The sequence below is a fragment of the Choloepus didactylus genome, chromosome X, assembly GCF_015220235.1.
Source record: "Choloepus didactylus isolate mChoDid1 chromosome X, mChoDid1.pri, whole genome shotgun sequence".
NCBI lineage: Eukaryota > Metazoa > Chordata > Mammalia > Pilosa > Megalonychidae > Choloepus > Choloepus didactylus.
Genome location: NC_051334.1, coordinates 3229972 through 3251598, shown reverse-complemented (window position 1 = coordinate 3251598; position 21627 = coordinate 3229972). Strand labels below are relative to the sequence as shown.

The following is a 21627-nucleotide window of genomic DNA, read 5'->3' as shown; positions in this document are numbered from 1 at the left end:
TCATTCCAAATAAAATCACTAGAAGACTTTTAAAATATATTTCTGCTGGCAAAATAATATGCTTATTTGCATTATTAAAACTTTATTAATAGTAAGCAAACCTGTTATGATTAGAACAGTAATGAAAATTAAAGTTTAAATAAAATGTTATGATTGATATCAGAAAACCCTATACAACCACTGTGGGCTTAAAGAAAGGGTCAAAAGCTGTGCCAGTTTGAGTGTATTGTGTCCCCTAAATGCCATTATCTTTGTGGTTTTGTGTGGGGCAGGCGTTTTGGTGATGGTTGGATTTGCTTGGAATGTGCCCCACCCAGCTGTGGGCAATGATTCTGATGAGATGTTCTCATGGAGGCATGGCCCCACCCATTCGGGGTGGGCCTTGATCAGTGGAGCTACATAAATGAGCTGACTCGGGGGGAGGAAGGAAGTGCAGCTGGGAGTGATGTTTTGAAGAGGAGCAAGCTTGCTAGAGAGGAACATCCTGGGAGAAAGCCGTTTTGAGGCCGGAGCTTTGGAGCAGATGCCAGCTGCCTTCCAAGCTAGCAGAGGTTTTCCGGACGCCATTGGCCATCCTCCGGTGAAGGTACCCGATTGCTGAGGTGTTACCTTGGACGCTTTGTGGCCTTAAGACTGTAATTGTGTAGTGAAATAAACCCCCGTTTTATAAAAGCTTATCCATCTCTGGTGTTTTGCATTCTGCAGCATTAGCAAACTAGGACAGATTTTGGTACCAGAGAAGTGGGGTGCTTTTGCTGCTGAGTTTGCAAATACCAAACATGTTGGAACGGCTTTTTAAATGGATAAGGGGGAATTTCTGGAAGAGTTGTGAGGAGCTTGATAGAAAAGGCCAAAACTGCTTTAAAGAGACTGTGGAAATATGGACTCTAAAGATACTTCTGATGAGGACTTGAACAGAAATGATGAATGTGTTGTAAACTGGAAGAAAGGCGATCCTTGTTTTAAAGTGGCAAAGAATTTGGCAAAATTGAGTCCTGGTGTCAGATGGAAGGAAGAATCTGGAAGCAACAACTTGGAATACTTAGCTGAGGAGATCTCCAGACTACGTGTGGAGGACGTATCCTGGCTTCTCCTTGCAGCTTATAGTAAAATGCGAGCAGAGAGAGAGAAACTTAGAACTGAACTCTTGGGTTCAAAGAAACCAGAAGTTGATGGCTTGGAAAATTACGGGCTTCCAGTGGGTAGAATCCCAGAAGCTACAGCCCAACCTGAGGACAAGCCAAGATTGGATAAGGAGTTAAGCAGAAAGGATTTGTGGAAACTCCTATTGTCTGATGGCTTTGACCCCTGCATGCTTCATGCAAAGCCAACAGAATTTTTGCGAGATCTTTATAGACAGAGCCATTGCCGGTCTGGACTGGAGGAGACAGACAAGGAAAAAATTAAAGGAAAAATCTCTTCAAAGACAGAGCCATGGAGGTTGAGGTCTGGAGTCAAGAGGTCTCGGGCTGGGAGAGCGGAGCAGCCCACATGCATGGAAAGGGTGAGTTTGCCCTGGAGGTCGAGGGCGGGCTTTCCGCCTCGATGCTCTGGAAGAGTTTTGCCACCTCAGGTCCCAAAGAGGGTGGAGCACATTCCCAGGGAATTGAGGAGAGCCTGGTTGCCACCACACTGTTCTGAAGGGGTTGAGCGTGTGCCCCGGAGATGGAAGGGAATCCGGGAGCTGCCCCGATGTTTGAGGAGGATGGGGCCGAGAAGGTGGTCTCCCCAATGTGTGGAAATGTTGGAGCACTCACCTAAGCATTTGGAGAGGAAACAGCTGCCAAAAAGGCCCTTGGGAAGGGTTAGGCTCCTGCTCTCTCAAGCCCCAAGGATGCAACATTGTTCTGTAAATGACTCTCGGACTTTGAAATCTAATGGACTTTGTCCTGCAGGTGTTGGGAACTGTTTTGCTCCTGTTAACCCTGTTTTCCTTACTGTTTCTCCTTATGGCAATGGAAATGTTTATCCTATGAATGTCTCTCCTTTGTATATTGGAAGCACATAACTTGTTCTAGGTTCACAGATCCACAGCTAGAGGGGAATTATGCCTTAGAACTGACCAAGCCTAAACTGATTTTGATGGGATTTTGTACTTAACTTTTGTTACTGAAATGATTTAAGTTTTTGTGATATTGTGATGGAATGAATATATTTTGTATTTGGAAAGATAATGTCATTTTGGGGTTCAGGGGGTGGAATGTGCCAGTTTGAGTGTATTGTGTCCCCCAAATTCCATTATCTTTGTGGTTTTGTGTGGGGCAGGCGTTTTGGTGATGGTTGGATTTGCTTGGAATGCGCCCCACCCAGCTGTGGGCAATGATTCTGATGAGATGTTCTCATGGAGGCGTGGCCCCACCCATTCGGGGTGGGCCTTGATCAGTGGAGCTACATAAATGAGCTGACTCGGGGGGAGGAAGGGAGTGCAGCTGGGAGTGATGTTTTGAAGAGAAGCAAGCTTGCTAGAAAGGAACATCCTGGGAGAAAGCCGTTTTGAGGCCGGAGCTTTGGAGCAGATGCCAGCTGCCTTTCTAGCTAACAGAGGTTTTCCGGAGGCCATTGGCCATCCTCCGGTGAGGGTACCCGATTGCTGATGTGTTACCTTGGACACTTTGTGGCCTTAAGACTGTAATTGTGTAGTGAAATAAACCCCCGTTTTATAAAAGCTTATCCATCTCTGGTGTTTTGCATTCTGCAGCATTAGCAAACTAGGACAAAAGCCATTATGAAAATTGTGCTGGCTATTTTCAGGTCCACTACCAAAAAAAGCATTTTTATTTTAACTGAGTTCCATTTTATCAAATTTCCTTTTATAGGAAAATATAAATTCTAATAAATCTTAGCCAAGCCCTAAATCCCCAAAGTTTTCTCCTGTAATTCTTTTTCTAGAATAAATTTTACATCTGAGTCTATGATCAACTTTGAGTTAATCTTCATACAAAGTTTGTGGTTGAGGTTCATTTCTTTTCTGTCCATAGATGACCAATTATTCTTGCACCGTTTATGGAGATGCTATCCTGCCTTCATCGAATTTCATCGTCAAAAAATCAGGTTAGCATTTTATGTGGGTCTGTATCTGTGTTCTCTATTCTGTTCTTCTGATTTATATGTCTGTTTCTCTGTTAATACCACACAGTCTTGATTACTGTAGGTATGTGGTAAACCTTGATATCAGGTAGCCTGATCTCTCTGACTTTATTCTTCTTTATCATGATCAATTTTAGCTATTCCAGGGCCTGCACCTTTCCGTGTAATTTTATGGCTGCAGAAGTTCTTGCTGGGATTTTGATAAGAAATGAATTAAAACCTATAGATCTATTTGAGGAGAATTGGCATCTTTACTATATTGAATCTTGCAGTCCATCAACACAGTACCTATTTCCATTTATTTAGGTTTTCTTTAATTTTTCTCATTAGCATTTTGTAATTTTAAGCATTCAGGCCCTGTATATGTTCTGTTGGATTTATGGCTAAGTATTTTATGTTCTCTGGAATGATTATAAATTTTATGTTTTTAAATGTTGGTTTCCAAATGTTCATTGTTAGTGTAAATAGATATGAGATTGATTTTGTTAAAATTTCTTAATGCAGGTTTATTGAGATACAGTCATACACCATACCATCCATCCAAAGTAGATAATCAATGGCTCATAGTATCATCATATTGCAATTGATTTTTGTATATTGTTCTTGTAAACTCCAATGTTGAATTCACATGTTATTTTAGGAAGATTTTTATAGATTCCTTGGAATTGTCTACATAAACAATTAGGTCAACTGCAAATAGGGAGAGTTATATTTCTTCCTTCCCAATCTGTTGGTCTTTTATTTTCTTGCTTATTGCAATACCTAGAACTCCTAGTACTATGTTGAATAAAAGTAGTTAGAATGGACATCCTTTCCTTGTTCTCCATTTCAGGTGGAATTCATTCAGTCATTCACAACTGGGTGGGATGTTAGCTCTAGAGGTTTTCATTGGGAGATTCTCTTTATCAAGCTATGGAAGTTCTCCTCTATTCCTGGTTTGCCAAGAGTTTTTATCATAAATGGGTTTGGATTTTGTCCAATGATTTTTCTGCAGTGATTGATCTCACCATAGGATTTTTCCAATCAATGTTATTGATTACAGTGATTTTCAACTTTTGAACCAGACTTTCTTTCCTGAAATAAATACTACTTGGTCATTATGTGTGAATCTTTTTATGTATTATTGGGCTTGATTTCCTTTAATCCTTTAATTTCAGTATGACAAGTCAAAGCATCCTTGTTCTTGGTATGACAAGTCATTTTCAAATGTTTTCTGGTTACTATGGCTATTGTTTATTGGATATTCCTTGTTTATTTATGTACAGGATGTTTGTAATTTATTTTTGTTGAGTCAGGATTTTCCTTGCTGGTGTCCCTTGGCACCTCGTATCTTTGGGTGGGGAGGGGGCTCTCTGGCCTGGCAGGGAAGGGGCACTTCCACCTGGTGGCTTATGGCTGGAAGTCCAGATGATTCCTCCTTGTGAGGGTTTAGAGCTGGCCTGGTGGGGTCAAACGGAATCTGCTTAGGAAGAATGGGCCACCTGAGGGGCCCACTGCTGCTGTGTTGGGGGATGGGAAACCCAAACCTGAGCCCCCTTCAGCTGGGGTAGTGGGATTTGTCACAAGACACCCAGTTGTTGTGTTTCACCTACAGTTCTGTAGCACAAAGCAAACTTGCCTCCCTCTTTCCACTCTTCAGACTTCCTTGACGTCTCTTGCATTATTTCCAGGGATTATAGCTGCCCTTAGTGAAAAGGAGCAGGAAGAAATAAATCTATGCATCTTGTGTGTACCAGAAGCAGATACCCTTCTTTACTCTGAATTACGCTATTGGACCAATTAAAGAAACCAAAGTTCTATCCACTACACCAAGGCTAGGAACTTATTGCAGATATAATAAAATTAGTTATAGCATGTGATGATTTACTCTGGCTTTTTAATATCCAGGTAATAAATCAAATAGGTTTGCTCTATGCTAGTCTAGGTTGATAAAGGCTTAGCAACTTGCTCAGGAAAAACAAACAACAACAACAACAAAAACTGATTTCTAGCATTTTCCAAGTTCCTTGATATAAATTCCCCAGTTCTTGTCAATTTTCAGCTACTCATGTGACACAAAGCAGCTCACAAAATTCCTGAAAATTTAATAATCAGCTCCCCAAGCCAGAATTCAGCAGCTATAAGCTCCTCTAACCATCTCTATGCTAAAAATACCTGTTGGTTTGTGTACACAGGTGAGTCTAAAAGCTTTTAAATATTGCACAGCATTTAGGACTTTGCAGAATCGTGGATTCATTTGAAGAGTTTAATCATATAATGTCTTGCAGATATATAGTGAGCATCTTTCAAATAATCAAATGGGAAATTCTGTCGTTAGTAGGAAAATCTCAATCTCTGCCTCCTTCTTGCCTACAAATGGTGTCATTTGCTATGACAATACTTTATACAGACAGACCCTCTGGCTTGAGGAAAAAAAAATATTTTTTTGCTCTCAAATTAATTAATGTATTTTAAAAAACTAATTTTAATATCTCCATGCCTGCAAAAATATCTAAACTATATATTTACAAATCTGAAATTTTTAATTTATTTATTTATCAGCAGAAAGTCCTTTGGCTTAAAGTTACCCATTAAATAAATAAATATATATATATATATATTTATGCCAGCTGATCGAAGTTTGGCTCACTCTTAATTTACAGTTTCATCGGTTCAGGCTAAAGTCCCTTTGGCATCATGACTCTGATTTTTACTTAACTTCAGAGTAGAACATTCTTGTAACCAAAAGTTGCCAGCACATGTTGTGAATTTGCAAGATAAAGAATAAACAAGAATTGACACAATACCAGGAATTAACACTGTCTTTCTGCCTTGAATACTCTCAGCAGATTTTGACAAAAAAAACAAAGAAACAAAAAACTCATCAAATACCACCAAATTCTTAAGCTTCCCTGACTTCCCCAGGTCTTAGCATTCATGACTTCTATATTCTATTGCCTGTTGTGCACACTTTCTTAGAGGATATATAAAATATTGTCAGTATGTGGCACTGATTTATTTATTTAGCTTCTGGAATATGAGGGCAGGGATCACATTTTCAATTATATTTCCCTAGTATCTAGCAGAAACCTTACACATAATAGAATGCCTATAATATTTGTTGAATAAATGATTGAATGAATAAAATGTAAGCATAGAATAAAGGGGTGTCAGCTTTGTTATAATGATGGAGAAAAATATGTCAATAAAAAACGGCTGTTAACACTTTTTAAAATTATTAAGAAACAGTGGGGAACACAAAAGCAAATGTAAGGGACGATGTGAAGGGATCTGGATAAAAACACTTTCTATTTTGCTCATTTTACATCCCATCAACCCCCTCTCATTTAAAAGATGGTGACATAAGATTGCCCAATTCCCCTTGAAATGCTGGCATTTATTTTACCCCAGAAAGCAGACATAAATTCTCATAGAAAAACCAGTGTGTGAGACAAATTATATTAGATTGCTTATCGACTTAATTTACTTTCAAAATTCATCTTCACCTTTCAAGTTCTAATTAGGTTAATTTTCCAACACTGCAGACATTATGTAAATAAAATGTTTTCAATAGGATTTGCCATCAGGATTAATTCTGACTGGGTACTTTTCTCATTTCATGGGAAAGGACAGGAAGAAGAACAGCCATTGACAGGTTGAATCAATATCTAATTTCCAACAGAGTATTGGACACATTTTCTGGCTGAGGCAAACGCAAAGTGCAGCTTTCTGAGGAAATCCCGGGGGTGAGTTCATATCATCTCGAGCATTAATTCTGTCAGTCATTTGCATGTTACCATTTACAAAGTTTCTCTCCCTCCCCTCCTAGTTCCATTACTAGTTTTCCTGCAGATCAGCAATTTGAAAATGAGTACCTAGCAGGTTTAGCAATAGGATTTCATTCCAGTGGCAGTCCCTGAGAGCTTGCTAATATGTGAAAACAACGGGCAGGGGTTCAGCAAAATTTTACTACAAAATAATCAAAACACTGTTTGCGGAAGAATGAAGGTTTCTAAGGTAATGCTCAGACGAAAAATGCTCAAAAGTTGTCAACATCTTTTTTCTACAAGAGTGGATTTAATTTGTATTTTTAGCCTCCACTAAGTGGCTGAACATTTATTTTAGTCAATGCATTTGCACACTCTAACCGTCTTCCCTAAGATTTTACTGGTTGGTTACGTTGGAAGAAGAAGGGCCATTTGGCGTTTGTCTTTTGCCAAGGAGGTACGTCCTGAGATGTGGTCATTCCAGGGTAGTCTTCGGAGGTGGAATTGCAGCTGCCATGATGGTGTGTTTTTCTGGTACCTGCAGCTTAGATGCAGCTCCTGCCATGTTTTATGAGCTCTAAGTGCATGGGGCCGATTGAAATCTCTTGCTCCATGCTGGGTCATGGGCCATTGAGGAGATGCCGTGGATTTCTCTGCCTAGACGTTATCACGTGGCTGTTGATTTGCTTCCAAGACATGCTGTCAGGGAATGCTAGCATCTTGGGATTTCCTAGGAACTGTGTCTAGGAATAGGGGAAGAGAGAATTGATCTTGGATCCGTGGTCCCAAGGCCAGATCCCTTCCAGGTACTTGAGCATTTCTGTTTCCCTGACTCACTTCTCTTCCTGCAGCCTTTGGAATTTTTATCTACCAAAGTGAAGAAGCATTCGTTATTTGATCTGTAGTCTTCCAATTCATTCAGCTATGTGGGGAATTTGAAACTCAAGAGCCAGGAATTCACATCTTTTGCATGTTGTGTTCCATGAATGACCTCTTCATCAATTTAGGGAATGTGCATGGCTTTTTCTAACAGGTGGGGGAAGGGCTGATTACATCAGGAAATGTGCTGGGAAAGTGAGAGAGGAAATGAACATGGTTGTCACTTCAAAACAAATTCTATGCAACCATACTTTCTCTGAACGTTACCTTGATGAATCCCAACTTCACTGGTTGGTTTGCACAAAAGCAAAGGTCTTCTTCTGTATCTCTCCTCATATCTTCTTGGAAGTCAATTTCAAGGCCATTCATCTCCAAAGAGTCTATCTGAGTCATTCCACTGTTTAGTGTATACTTAGTGTTCTGAGTTAACCTGACTTTAATTGTCTACACTCTGGGGTGGGTGTCTACTGTTGTGTCAGAAACTAGCCTTTGTAGACCCTACCCACGTATTATTGGAGTATTCACCATGTTCTACCATGTTCTCACAACCTTACTGCTCCTCTTTCCACAGCCTGTGATGCCAAGATGGGCGTCTGTTCAAGCAGGACTAATCTGTCCCTTTAAACTGGCCCATGTTTCTTATTTATGGGAAACCGGAAGAAATTCTGGTCATGATTTCTGCTGTGTTCCCTGCAGTTTCAGCAATGTAAGAGTGAGAATAATGAAATGTCTCTTCTTGGGCGCTCTTTCCTGGGTCAAATGTTTCAAAGAGAGACCAGAAATAAAGAAGAAATATTCTGCTAATTCCAACGTTCTCCTCAGTCTTCTGAATGACTTTATTAAGCAATATATCTGGGGAATTATGAATTCTTCTAATATACAGCAAAAAATAACTGCACGTCTCTGTACACTTAGATACCAATGGCATTTTATAAGTAGCATGTATAGGCCCTCTAGTTAGAGTTGTTTCAGGATTTTAAACTAGGAAATTAGAAGTCATTCAAATCTCAGTTTGCAGTAATTGCTTTGTTTGGACATTTCTAGAAAATATAAATGTGAGCAAATGGATGTGTCATTGCAACAGAAAAGGGATGATTTTTCCCTAATTGCAGAAATTACTCTTTAAAGTAAAATGAATGTCCTAGGTAATATATCCTGCTGAAAATGCATGCATATATAATTTAAGGATGTATTTTTACATGAATTATCAGTAATGTTGAGAATATTCAATAATGAATGATTTTAATCATACCCTTCATCAATTACTGAGTTAATTCCCATTCTGACATTAAAAGATCCCATTTGAGAAGCTCATCTTATAAATGTCAATACCCTAATATATATACATATACGTATATATGCTAAGTGCTCTGTAAAAGTACAATGAATCATTAGCATTTAAAATATAATCTCAGTATCTGTGATACAGAGGTGAAATAATATCATAGACATGGAGATTTATTTTTTTCCATTCATTGCTCTGAAACTTGTAGGGGAGACTCCTTCCTTGTTTCTTCCAGCTTCTCTTGTTTCTTCCGGCCATCCTTGGTGTTCCTTGTCTGGTAGACGCATCTCTCCCAGCTCTACCTCTGTTTGCTCATGGCCATCTTCTCCCCTGGGTCTGTGTCTCCTTTCCATCTCTTATGAGGATTCCAGTCTTATTAGATTAGGGCCAACCCTACTCCAGGATGACCTCATCTTAAGTCAACTACTTCCACCTGCAATGACCCTATTTTCAAATAAGGTCACATTCTCTATTACTAAGGGTTGGGACTTCAACCTATTTTTTAGGGGGTGCGATTTAATCTATAACAAAACTTCATTTCCTATTGTCAAGTCATGATGTTAGAGTTTAAATTTTATTGGTAAAAGTGGTGGATTCAGAAAATTACCATTGGGAGGTCATGTAAAAAGGCAATGGAACTAAGACATTGGTGAGAACTAGATATCTAAAATCCTGACCCAAAATGGGGCATTAGGACATGGCGATTGCTTTCCATATTATGCCCCAGCCAGCAGCATTGAGCAGAAGTGGAGGGATAGCATCAGAAGTCACTTCCCCATGTGTGGTTGCATCACTTAGCATCCCTTACCAATCCTGGACCTTTCTCTCTGAATATCTGAATGAGCGTGTTGAAATTAAAAATGCCCATGCATGTGAAATCTATTGATTTTAAAAATTTCTTTCAGTAACCCAGGTACACAGAACAGAAATAATCATAATTCATTGGCATCATTCTCTATGCTTGCTTCTCTTGTATTGAGTTATTCATCCACCTGTCCATCCATCCATCCATCCACCCATTCACCCATCCATCCCTCCCTCCCTCCATCCATCCATCCACCCATCCATCCATCCACCCATTCACCCATCCATGCATCCACCCATCCACCCACCCACCCATCCATCCACCCACCCATCTATCCACCCACCCACCCATCCATCCACCCACCCATCTATCCACCCATTCACCCAACCATCCACCCATCCATCCACCCATCCATCCACCCACCCACCCATCCATCCACCCATCCATCCACCCATTCACCCAACCATCCACCCATCCATCCACCCATCCACCCACCCATTCACCCATCCATCCATCATCCATCCGTCCATCCATCCATCCACCCACCCATCCATCCACCCATTCAACCATCCATCCATCCACCCACCCATTCATCCACCCATGCATCCACCCATCCACCCATCCACCCACCCATCCATCCATCTATCCATCCACCCACCCATCCACCCATTCACCCATCCATCCATCCACCCACCCATTCACCCATCCATCCACCTACCCATTCACCCATCCATCCATTCACCCACCCACCCATCCATCTGCCCATTCACCCATCCATCCATCCACTCACTCATCCACTCACCCATTCACCCACCCATGCATCCACCCATCCACCCACCCACCCATCCACCCATTCACCATCCATCTTTTAACAATGTAGTGAACACCCATGTCCTCAAAAAACCAACTCAAGAATGAGAATATTACCAATAACTTGTATAAGCGTGTGTATTGTTTCTCTTAGCCATCTGTACAGCTTTGCAATGGAGGTAACTGATAACTTGAATTTTTATTTAATCTTTATTTTTTTTTAATTTAATTTTAAAACACTACATATTGCTGTCTATACTATTATTGATATTGGTTTTTGCTGCATGTTTAGGAAGTTTTAAAACATGGTATATGGGCTAGAGAGATTACTGAGTCTTCTTTCTTTTAACTAGATGTTAAGTTATTAAGATTAATCCATGTCACTGTGTATAGTCATTGTTCATCCACTTTTCTGCTGTATAACATATAACATTTCATTAACATTTTTATAATTGCCATAATGAAGAATATAACTGGCACTGAGTTCTATCATATCACATGGCAAAGTACAGCACAACCCTAGTCTACTATATGTGTAGCACTGTTTTTATTAAATTTTGAATCTCCACATTCTGAGAAATCAGCTTTTCTTTCTCACCGTAATGAAGATTCCGTCTGCCTAATACTATTAAGCTACTTGCAGTAATTCATAGCCTAAATCTAAAGGAGGAGCCAGTGAGTCAGCAAAATAAAATTACTTTAACATGTTATAAAATCCCTAAAGTTTTGAAATACCCTGGTAATTCAAGGTAATATTACATTAGCATGAATCAAACAAGGTCTTAACGATGATTACCCATGATTGATAGTTCTTCAGTTCACATTTGGTTAATGGGAAGAAAATATAGGTAGAGTACAGGGTGAAATCGGTACATCTAAAGTTACAATATTCCCCCAAACATGTTTTACTGGAACTTAACAAAATTACTGTTTATGGGCTTTCATTGTGAATTTTAACATAAGTCATCACAATATGAGCAATTGAATTTTCTGGGAAAAGAAAAACTTTTCTCATTAATTCTCTGGTTAAAAAAAAATTGCAAAATTTTAAGCTTAAAACACCAAGAACCAAATAAATTAATATTCTTCTAAAGGAAAACAGTCTAAAATATGTTTTCCTTGATATGGAGATATAAATAGTTTGCAATATATCAATTCCTTTTCAATACTTCACTTCTTTTCCTTCCTCCCATCTATAATGATGGCTCTAGGGAAGGCTGAGAGTGAAAAAACAGCTTCAAAAAGAATATGATTTTGAGAAGCTGCTAAATGATAGAAAAGTTAAGCAGAAAGCTTGCCAAGAGCAAGCATGGAGAATCAGCCACAGCCTTTTGAGCAGAGGGAACAGAGAACCCATTCGTAGATATTTGACCTGCCATCGTTTACTGGAGAGGGGCATGTGGTGAAATCAGGAAAGATTAGTGACTTACCCAAAAGAGAGTTGGTCACATGAAAGAGGCTGGGTCATTTTCATTGGCAATTCAGCTGCCACAGGTCTCTGCTTTTCTGTGTCCAGTGGGAAATGGCCCCTTGGAAAGTTTATGTTAATTGGAGGGAAATGGAGATTCATTGAAGACTGAGATGAGATGGACATCCTGTGGGTTTTGTCACCTTGTGATATTTGCTGACTAAGCTGTGGGGAAATTGACGGCAAACAGGCTGGGGAGGTAAGCAGAGATGTGGGAAGCTGTGGGTTTAGGAAGACCCAAATTGGAGCTCAATACCACCAAAGTTAACAAACTCCCAAAACAGATTTCCAGTTAGGACCCAGGAGGCGCTGCCTTATATGAGTAAAGGACACCAAAAGAAAAAATAACTCCTGATAACTCCTGAACTTCAGCAATGACATAGATACATTATATGTATATATAATATATGTAATATGTAATATATAAAATAAGTATATAATATAGATATGACTTTCATACATAATCTCCAGCATTTATTCAAAAACCACCAAATATAATGGACATTACTATATGATTAAAAACTTCAAGTAATAACTTTCAGCTAATGTTCTTAACTCTTTCAGGGAAGCAAATGACAAAATTGAGGCTGTCTACAGACAACTGAACTCTATAAAATGGTGTTGGGTTCAAATTTAAATTATAGAAATGAGACTAATACAATCACTGCATTTAAGAAGTTGAAAGATATGTTTGAAAGCAGATTGATTGCATAAAGTGAGGATTAGTGAATGGAAACAGAGGTAAATATAAAATATTGAGAAAGGAAGATGGAGAGACTATAGAGCTATAAGTGAAAGTAATATATAGGGTATGGTTAACATAGCTGATATATGTACAATTCGAGTTCAAGAAAGAGAAAAGAGAATGTTGCTAAATGAATATTTCAGGAGATATTGCCCAGAATTATCTAGGCAGTTAAAAGACATCCAGTAATAGATTCAAAAGATTTTACAAACCCAAAGAATAGATAAATACAAAGACAACACCATCCATTCACATTGTGGTAGGTTTCCCCTCCCTAATATGTCTGAGTCTTAATCCCTGGAGCCTGAGGCTGTATTACTTTACCTGCTAGAGGATAGTTTGCAGATGTGATTGAGTTGAGCATCTTGAGATTGGGAAATTGTCCTGGATTTTCTGGGTTGTCCCAATGTCATCACAAGGTTACAAAGAAGGGAAAGAAGGAGGCAGGAGTATCACGGAAGGACATTTGGCCAGGAAAGCAGAGTGCGGGGTGGTGGGAAGAAGCAGCTATAGCCAAGGAATGTGGGTGGACTTGAGGAGCTGCAAAAGGCAGGAAGGCAGATTCTCCCTTAAAGCTTCCAGAAGGAAGGCACCCCTGCCGACACTTGAACTTGACCTTAGCAAGACTGATTCTGGACTTCTGACCTCCAGAACTATGAGATAATATACTTGTATCATTTTAAGCCACTAAATTTGTGGCGATTTGTTACTGTAGCAATGGGAAACTAATATGCACATCATGTAAAATCAATTTTTTTAAAAATACAAAAAAAATCTTAAAAGCTTCTCTGGGTAAGAAAATGCATGGAAAATGTGCTAATTGATAAATCCATGTGGAATTAAATATTTGAGAAATTCAATAAAGAAAAAGTTAACATTTTGAAAAATTAATTACTTGATGAATCGAGGCAGGAAAAGTACACAAGAGAAAAGATGCAAATTACCAATCTCAGGAACAAAAGAAGGGCATCACGATAAATTCCACAGATATTAAAATTTCAAAACAATGATGCTGGTGCATATGTATTGAGAGAATGAATTTCAACATTTATTATTAAATGAGAGTCAAAGTGAGATGTAGATTAGACAGAGAGGTTGCGGATATAGATGGTAGATATGTGGATGTATAGATAGAGTAGATGATGGATGATGGAGAGAGAGAGATGACGATTGATAGAAAGAAGGAAAGAGAGAGAAGGAGAGGAGAAAAGACAAAGAGAATAGAGTAGATAGAGATCGACGATGGTAGATAGGTAGGTAGGTAGAGATAAATAGAAATACAGTTATGTGTTTGTGTGTGTGTAAACATATACACACCTTGTACATTATGTTTGTGTATCTGTAAATATCTCTGAAAAACATGTCCAAGAAGTAAATCATATTATTTGCAGCTGAGGGTAGATTTGTTTGTCATTGGTACTTTTGATTTTTTATTTTTATACGTTGCATTGCCATTTAAAAATACTAAAAATAAAATGAATGCAATAGACAGCAAGAACAATCATGTAATTCAAATGGACCTACTTGCTAGGGACTGATTGGGAAAGTCACCATTTTAAACCCTCTGCTTGTTGGTAAAATGGTAATAGCAAATTAGACTGTTTCATGGGGCTGTTTGAGTAATAATAAAAGAGAATGTCTGCATGTGGCAAGCACAGCACAAGATTCACAGTCAACACTCAGTGATTGCTATCTGTCCAAAGACAAATCAAAGTCAAGTTTGCAGACTACAGCATTTTTTTCAGGGCTAAAGTATTGCCTCAGCGAAGGAATCCAGATCACTTGCAAGAGCAGAGGGAGATCCTGGGCTCTTGGGGTGGCCAGTGATTTTTATAGACATAAAAAGGAATTTAGCTTGATTCCTATGTATTGAGGCAGGGTCCTCCATCTTCTAGGGGTGGAGTTAGGACAGGTGGGTTCTATTTGAATATTCTATACAGAATATATGAACAAGGGGCTTGATTGTCTCTCCAGGACAGCTGCCTTGGTGGGAACTCAAATTTCTAAAAGATATCAAGAGAAAACTCAAGAAGGAATTCAAAGAGCAAGTGGGGCATAAGTTTTTATTGTTGTTGGCTGAGGAGTCCCAGGGCTTTCTCCACACAATTTTGTTGTATCAATTTTGTCTAGTAGCATCATGCCATTGCTTATTTATAGAAATAGAATGATTAATTTATATACGAATAAAATATAAAAAGACAAGGCCCTGTATTTCCTTCTTATTTTAGAGAAGTTATGGGTTTACAGAACAATCCTGCATAAAATATAGGACTCCCATATATTGCCCTATTATTGACACCTTAAATTGGTGGGGAACATTTGTTGCAATTGAGGAAAGCAAGTTTCCTTCATTGTACTATCAACTATAGTCCATGGTTTAACTTAGGTTTCACTGTTTGTGTAGTGCAATTCCATGTTTTTCTTAATTTTTTACTCCAGTAACATGCATACAACCTCAAATTTCCCTGTAACCACATTTAGATATATAATTCAGTGCTGTTAATTATTAACTTTTCTATTCCATTTAGTACTGCATTAGCATATCCTTCTGTACTATTTTCTGCCAAGTCCCATACAATCTGGCTATGACTAACCACTGAAACTCTGAGGGCTGGCCGGTTTAGAGACAGACACTATAATCCCTCCATTTACCTAAAATGGATTAGAAATGACAAAGGCTTTGGAAAACAACTAGATTCTTGCCATGTCTGCTTTACTAATTAGCTGCTTTCCGTTGAATACATCTCCTAAAGCCCCGTATCAAATTAGTGTTTTTGTTGCAGATCATTTCTGAATTGCATTTTTAGTTCTAACATTCTATTATTTTTTAAAAGCAATGTTGAGAATACTAAAAATGGCGGTTGGAAAATATTATCAGTACATTAACATGGATATTCTAAATGCATCATTCAGTTTAATACAGACAAATGCATATTGATTGTTTGAACCTGTGAATGTTCTATCAGTTTATGCCTTCAGAAGTCTGCTTTCCTGAGTTAATTTTTTTACTAGCATAGTGTTAGTGCAGAATTCCCTCCTCATAGTAGACCCCCATTTCTCTTTATTCTAATGTAGTTTCTTTTCCTTTTGACTATTTATAAAACTTCTATATCACAACAATTTATAGGGAGTTGAAAAAGCACTTTTATTGGATTAGCGAGCTATTCTTGTTGGTTTTCAGTTGCCAATTTCTTCGCTGCGCATGTTGGCTCAGTCAGATAAAATATCGGCTTTGAAGATGCTTGATTAACCGCCCAGCTTACATTCAGCCAACTACTTGGCAGGTAAACCATCTCTCTCTTCCGCATCCTTCTCATCTTTCTGACAACTAAGCAGAAAGGAAGTAAATACCCTCCTTAAGTTAGAAAAATCCCACCCAAACTCATCGGGAAAAATGGGCTTTGCTAGTGCAATAAATAATTTTTCCTTATGAGCTTCTGATATATTGATTCAATTTAACTCATGGAAATAATGATGTACCAAAGAAGGAAAAAGGTAGAAGAAATAAGGGAATTAAGTAAGGTATAATGGATCTATGTTTCTACTATGATAACAACAGGGAAAAAAAAGAGGATATTTGAGTGAACTAGGATTTAGAATTAGTTCTTTCACTGGGGCATGGTGGCATCAGTTTTGGGGGTAAGATGGAGATGCGCACTTATCTTCATGAAAGACTGATCTAAGTAAAACATCATTTCTAATCTTTTTGAAAGGCAAAAACAAGGGGCAAGGCTTTAATACAGGATTATGGCAGGAGAGATGAGTCTGATAAATATCTTGGTCTCTGCAAGGATTGGCTACAAAATATGGTGCAACTTCTATTACGTTAATTATGATGCCATTATCTCTCAACACCCAGGTGCTGAGATTAGACCAGTTATATCTGGGAGCATCACAAATATCCAAATCTGTGGATGCCACCTACACCAGAGGGTTTCTGTCCCAATTCCCACCAGGTCTTCTCAGGAGCCTGGGGAAGCCCCCTGGCTGTTAAAGAGAGAAGCTCAAAGTCGCTCGTCAGTGTTATCAGTGTCCAGCTTTCCATGTGCAGAGTGAGTGCTAGAGCACAAGACCCCAACATCTCAGAATCAACACAATAAAGGATCATTTCTTACTTAGCTCCCACTGAGACAGTGAGGGGTCAGTGCTCAGTTTCACTGGTACATTAGGTCATAACTTGGGCTCCTTCTGGTTCACAGCTCTCCCATCCTGGATGCTGGGTGGTCTGGATGGACTCTTGGAATCTAAACCATGGAACTGACAAAGTAGTGCAGGAAAAAGTGAACCTGCTGATCGTGAAGTAAAAGCCATGAATGTGATGAGTGCTATGAATTGAATTATTTCCTCCCAAAATATATGTTCAAGTTCTAGTCCTCAGTAGATCAGAATGTGACTTATCTGGAAAAATGGTCTTTACAGGTGGAAGAAGGCAAGTTAAGATGACGTCATACTGCAGTAGTGTTGGCATTTCATTTGATATGACTGGCGTCCTTATAATAAGGGGGAAGTTGGATGTGGAGGAGATAAAAGAGCTTAGCGTGCAGACAAAATAGGAATATGGTTGAAGCCACAAAATCCAACACAGCCCCGTCTCCTTGCTAGTGCGTGTGCCTGTAGCTGCTTTACCAGTTACAGCTTCAGCCTCATTAAAAGGCCTCCAGGTATATGGCTTAAGGCCCACCGTGGCTCAATATGGTCCTGTCTAAACAAACAATAACTTCTTCAGAGATCTTACAGATGGGCTCACACTCACGGGCACACAGATTGAGATTTGGACATGTCTTTTGTGGGAAACACGATTCAATCCCCAATAGTGACCCTCGAAGGACATTAACATTTTTTTATATATACTTCAAATGCAATATAATGTATAAAATGACATAATGATAGTTACAAAGTCATAGTATCTTCAGGATGATTATGACTGTGCATATCTTTTCATCAAATCTCACTAACTAAGTAAAAAGGGCTAATCTCATAGGGGTAGCTGGTTTGAGGTGACGTGTGTAACATCAGGCTGAAACCTGGGACTCGGCAAATGTCTTCTGATGCTGCAACTGTTCTCTCCCACGCTGTGCTCTTATGTGAATAAAGTTTGTGTTTACAATATATTTATTACAAGCAAAATGTTTATGCAATAATAGGAGATTCTGCTTTTGTAATCTCAAAGTGGAAATAGCCTTTTAGACTGAGCTAAAAATGCAAAAGGCATAAAAAATTTTAAAAAAATCAATTATGTAAAAATCTATTTTGATGTTTAAATTAAAATCAAGGGGTAAAAAGCTTCAACTCGTATTTGGATAAAGTGCTAACTGCATTCATTTATAAAGGATTTTTGCAATTTAAGAAAAGAGTAACAACCCAATGTAAAAATAATCAAAATTTTACAGACTTAAAAAAATAGAAAAGGAACTATAAGAGATGCTTAAGCATTTGAAATGTGCTTATCATAGGAATGCAGATTAAATCTACTCTAAGTTACAGTTCTTCATATATCATGGAGCCAAACCTTAAAAATAATAGCAATGATTTCAGACTGAGTTTACCATGAATATGTCTGTTGACATTCACAAGTACAATATGATCCATTGATCCAAACTGTGAGAATATTCCTCACACATGAATTTGCACATGTTTTGCAAGATCGAGTGGGAAAGTCTAATCATTGCAGTGTTGTTTCCAAAAAGTCAAATTTGGAAACCAGCTCAATATCTTTATGTTGAAAATTGGCTAAATAACTGCCAATACATAAAACAATGTGATAACTTGCACTTGTAAAACAGAATGAGAAAGCTTATCATTTACTTATATGAAAATAATTTCCAAGATACATTGATATGTGAAAAAATGTCAAGGAAGATAACAGTATATATTAGATGCTACTATTTGTGTAAAAATTGGGATGAACATGGATATATATGTGGTGAGGAATATGTGTATGTTATCAATAAATGGGTACAATTAAAATAGCTTTGAAAATGCACTAGAAAATAACATTGATGTTACAATATTGTTAAGTCCCCATGGAGGGAAACGTGATGAGCTGAAGGATAGAAAGGGTAAGAAATTTTCATTGCCTATGCTTGTGTAATTTTGGAAATCTATCTCTATATTTAATATAGATTCATAGGAATGCAATTTTAATCCCCAGCACAATCAGTTTTGGAATAGATTTCTTCTACTGTTGAAGAAATCCTACCATTTTAAGACACATGTTATAGAATGCTACCTCACTCCTTTATTCATGCTCATTTTTCTTGCTAAGAATAATAAAATGATAAAGTAATAAAATCCCAAGATATGAATCTTAGGTACAACAGCAGTAACAGTGGAAGAGGCAAGACTATTAGTAGATGGATATTATGATGAAGATTATACAGCTGAATAAGGTCAACTTAAAGATGACATTATATGTCATTTATTACCTAATCCTGGATTACTCATTCACCCATTCTCGGTGTGGTCGTGTCTTACCTGCCCTCCATGTGCAGGGTTCAAGCCCCTTTTCTGGAGTCTGTGCCTGACCATCAGTTTCCCACCCCCTAAAGGGAGTATCACAGCTTCCTGGAGTATCTGAGATCTTATGCTTGCCTCGCTTGTTGCAAATGCCACTAAGCTCAAAATTGAGTGTGTGCATTTCTGTCACCATTATATTACGAGGTGTCCAAGGCAGGGAGGTTATGTAATTTACTTTCCAAATTTAGATACTTTGAGAGCAAAAGGAGGGTTATTACTAATTATAAGGGGCAATGGACATATAGAAGGATGGTTCCAGGAGAATGGTCACTGCCTCTCGGCAATTGAGCCTAGAATGGAGCAGGTGTACAATAAATGCTGAAAGCTTCAGAGGGTGGATGATTAAATAAGTATGCCCTTATTTACCTGTTCTGAACCATTAAGCTCAATTTCCATTTTTCCCCAGCATGAAAAATAATTTCTTATTTGGTTGTCCTTCCTACCATCATAAATTTTTGATTCTCTAAATATCATCACCTCCAATTTCAGTGTTTTTTTTATTTAAAATAGTTTTAAAGGACACTTAAGAAGTTTTGTTATGTGAATTTAACTCATATCCAAGAAAGGATTTAATAAATTAGTTTATAAATTGATAAGCCAAGCAACTAATTAGTCATGTAACCTTAACAGAGATGAAGAAACAAAACCAAACAAAGCAGAACCAAAACTCACTTCCAAGACTCCAGTTTGGGTAATCATCTTGAATTATTCTGCTTCATATAATCAACTTCATTCTTAAATACAGTCGACGACCCAAAGATGTCCTTGCGATCAGGGAGTACATTTTATATTGGGTGACAATTAACTAGAGTAAATAAAGCAGTAACTTGCCTAATTTCCATCGTGAAGGATTTTGTCTGAGAACATATAAAAATATATAATTAAAATTTCCATTTATTATTATCGAGTTATTTCTCTTTGGGGGAGTGGTGGTAGAAAGCTAAAAGATGTGTAGATTTAATGAAAAATTGTATAATTTTAATATGGAAGTTGACAACATTCAGTTGCATTATAATACTAATGGACGCTTATATCCATAAAAGTACATTATGGAATTATAATCCATGCACTTTATTTAGGTGGAGTGCAAAAAATTAAGTGCAGTCATCCAAAAGAGCTTTATTTCAGTCAAATTAAATTGGAAAATGACTGTCCATGATTTACTCCTTAATCATTCAAAAGTGTGTACTGTCAGCTGAATGAGTTATTAATATGAGTAAATATTTATTGTAAGGTTTGCTTTAGAATATTCAAACTTTTAACTTCATAATTACATTTTTTATAAATTTCATAATTCTAGTGTACACATCTGAGGAAACACTGGGACATGACTCTATTATTACCAGCCAAATAAAATTTTATAAACAGTATTTTGGTGATAAAATAAAATACCTTAACATGTCACCCTTTCCCCATAATCTTAAATCTTAAAATTTGCTTTGCCTGATTTCCTTAGAAAGGAAACCCCATTATCTTTCCTAGTCCTCTTACCCAAGAGACATAGTTTCATTGGATTTCATTGGATGCTTGGCTTGGCTTTTTGCATATACTAGAAAAAGAAAGAGAATTAATAAAAGAAAGGCACCACGTGGGCCCAATGTTTTGAATAGAACATAATTCATTCATAGGTGTTTGTTGACTACCAACCTCATAATAATCTCCTTTATGGGCAATTCAAGTGGGTTTTTATCATGATTAAATTGTATGTTTATGCTACATAGACATTCATCAGCTGTTATCAACCAGGAAATAAAATCTCATAATTATTCCTCCCCTATTATATAGTTCAGTATAATTGGCCTACAGTTAACAATTTTCTTCTGCAGAAGCTTTAGAGAAACAAATACCTTTAGATTATATGTTCTTGTCATGAGAATGTGATGATCAAAATTTGGTCACAAAATATTTTCCTATTGCTGAACTATATTTTGTCTATAATAAGTTTATCCATGCCACCTGTTGGAAGAGTTTCAACAGAATGCTATGGGCTTTTTTCTCCTGCAATATACTATAATGATTTCTCCAAGATTGGTGGATCAGGAGACCCCTGCTAAAAAGGAAATAGTTTTGTAACAGCAGAAAACACCAGAGATGTAACTTTGTGAAATGATATTTATTTTATAGAAAGAATGAATATAACAACTGTCCCTTTGAAACTTATTTTGTAATGTCAGTTTTTAAAGTAAAGGCTCATTGCAGAAAACTCCATGGTGAATGCTTTTTCAGTTTGAAACAGTATTTTTTTTCAACGCTGAAGTAAACTAATTAGTTGGCAGAGCCCTTAAA

At 37.8% G+C, this 21627-nt stretch overlaps 1 long non-coding RNA gene across 1 annotated transcript in view; it reads left to right on the top strand.

The window, feature by feature from the left end:
- The first annotated feature begins 3001 nt into the window (after positions 1–3001).
- The window catches only part of LOC119523378, a 29424-nt gene continuing 10798 nt past the window's right edge, over positions 3002–21627 (top strand). Inside the window, exon 1 of the long non-coding RNA XR_005214610.1 lies at positions 3002–3051. This is a non-coding gene — a long non-coding RNA (uncharacterized LOC119523378). The remainder of the gene's footprint in view (positions 3052–21627) is intronic.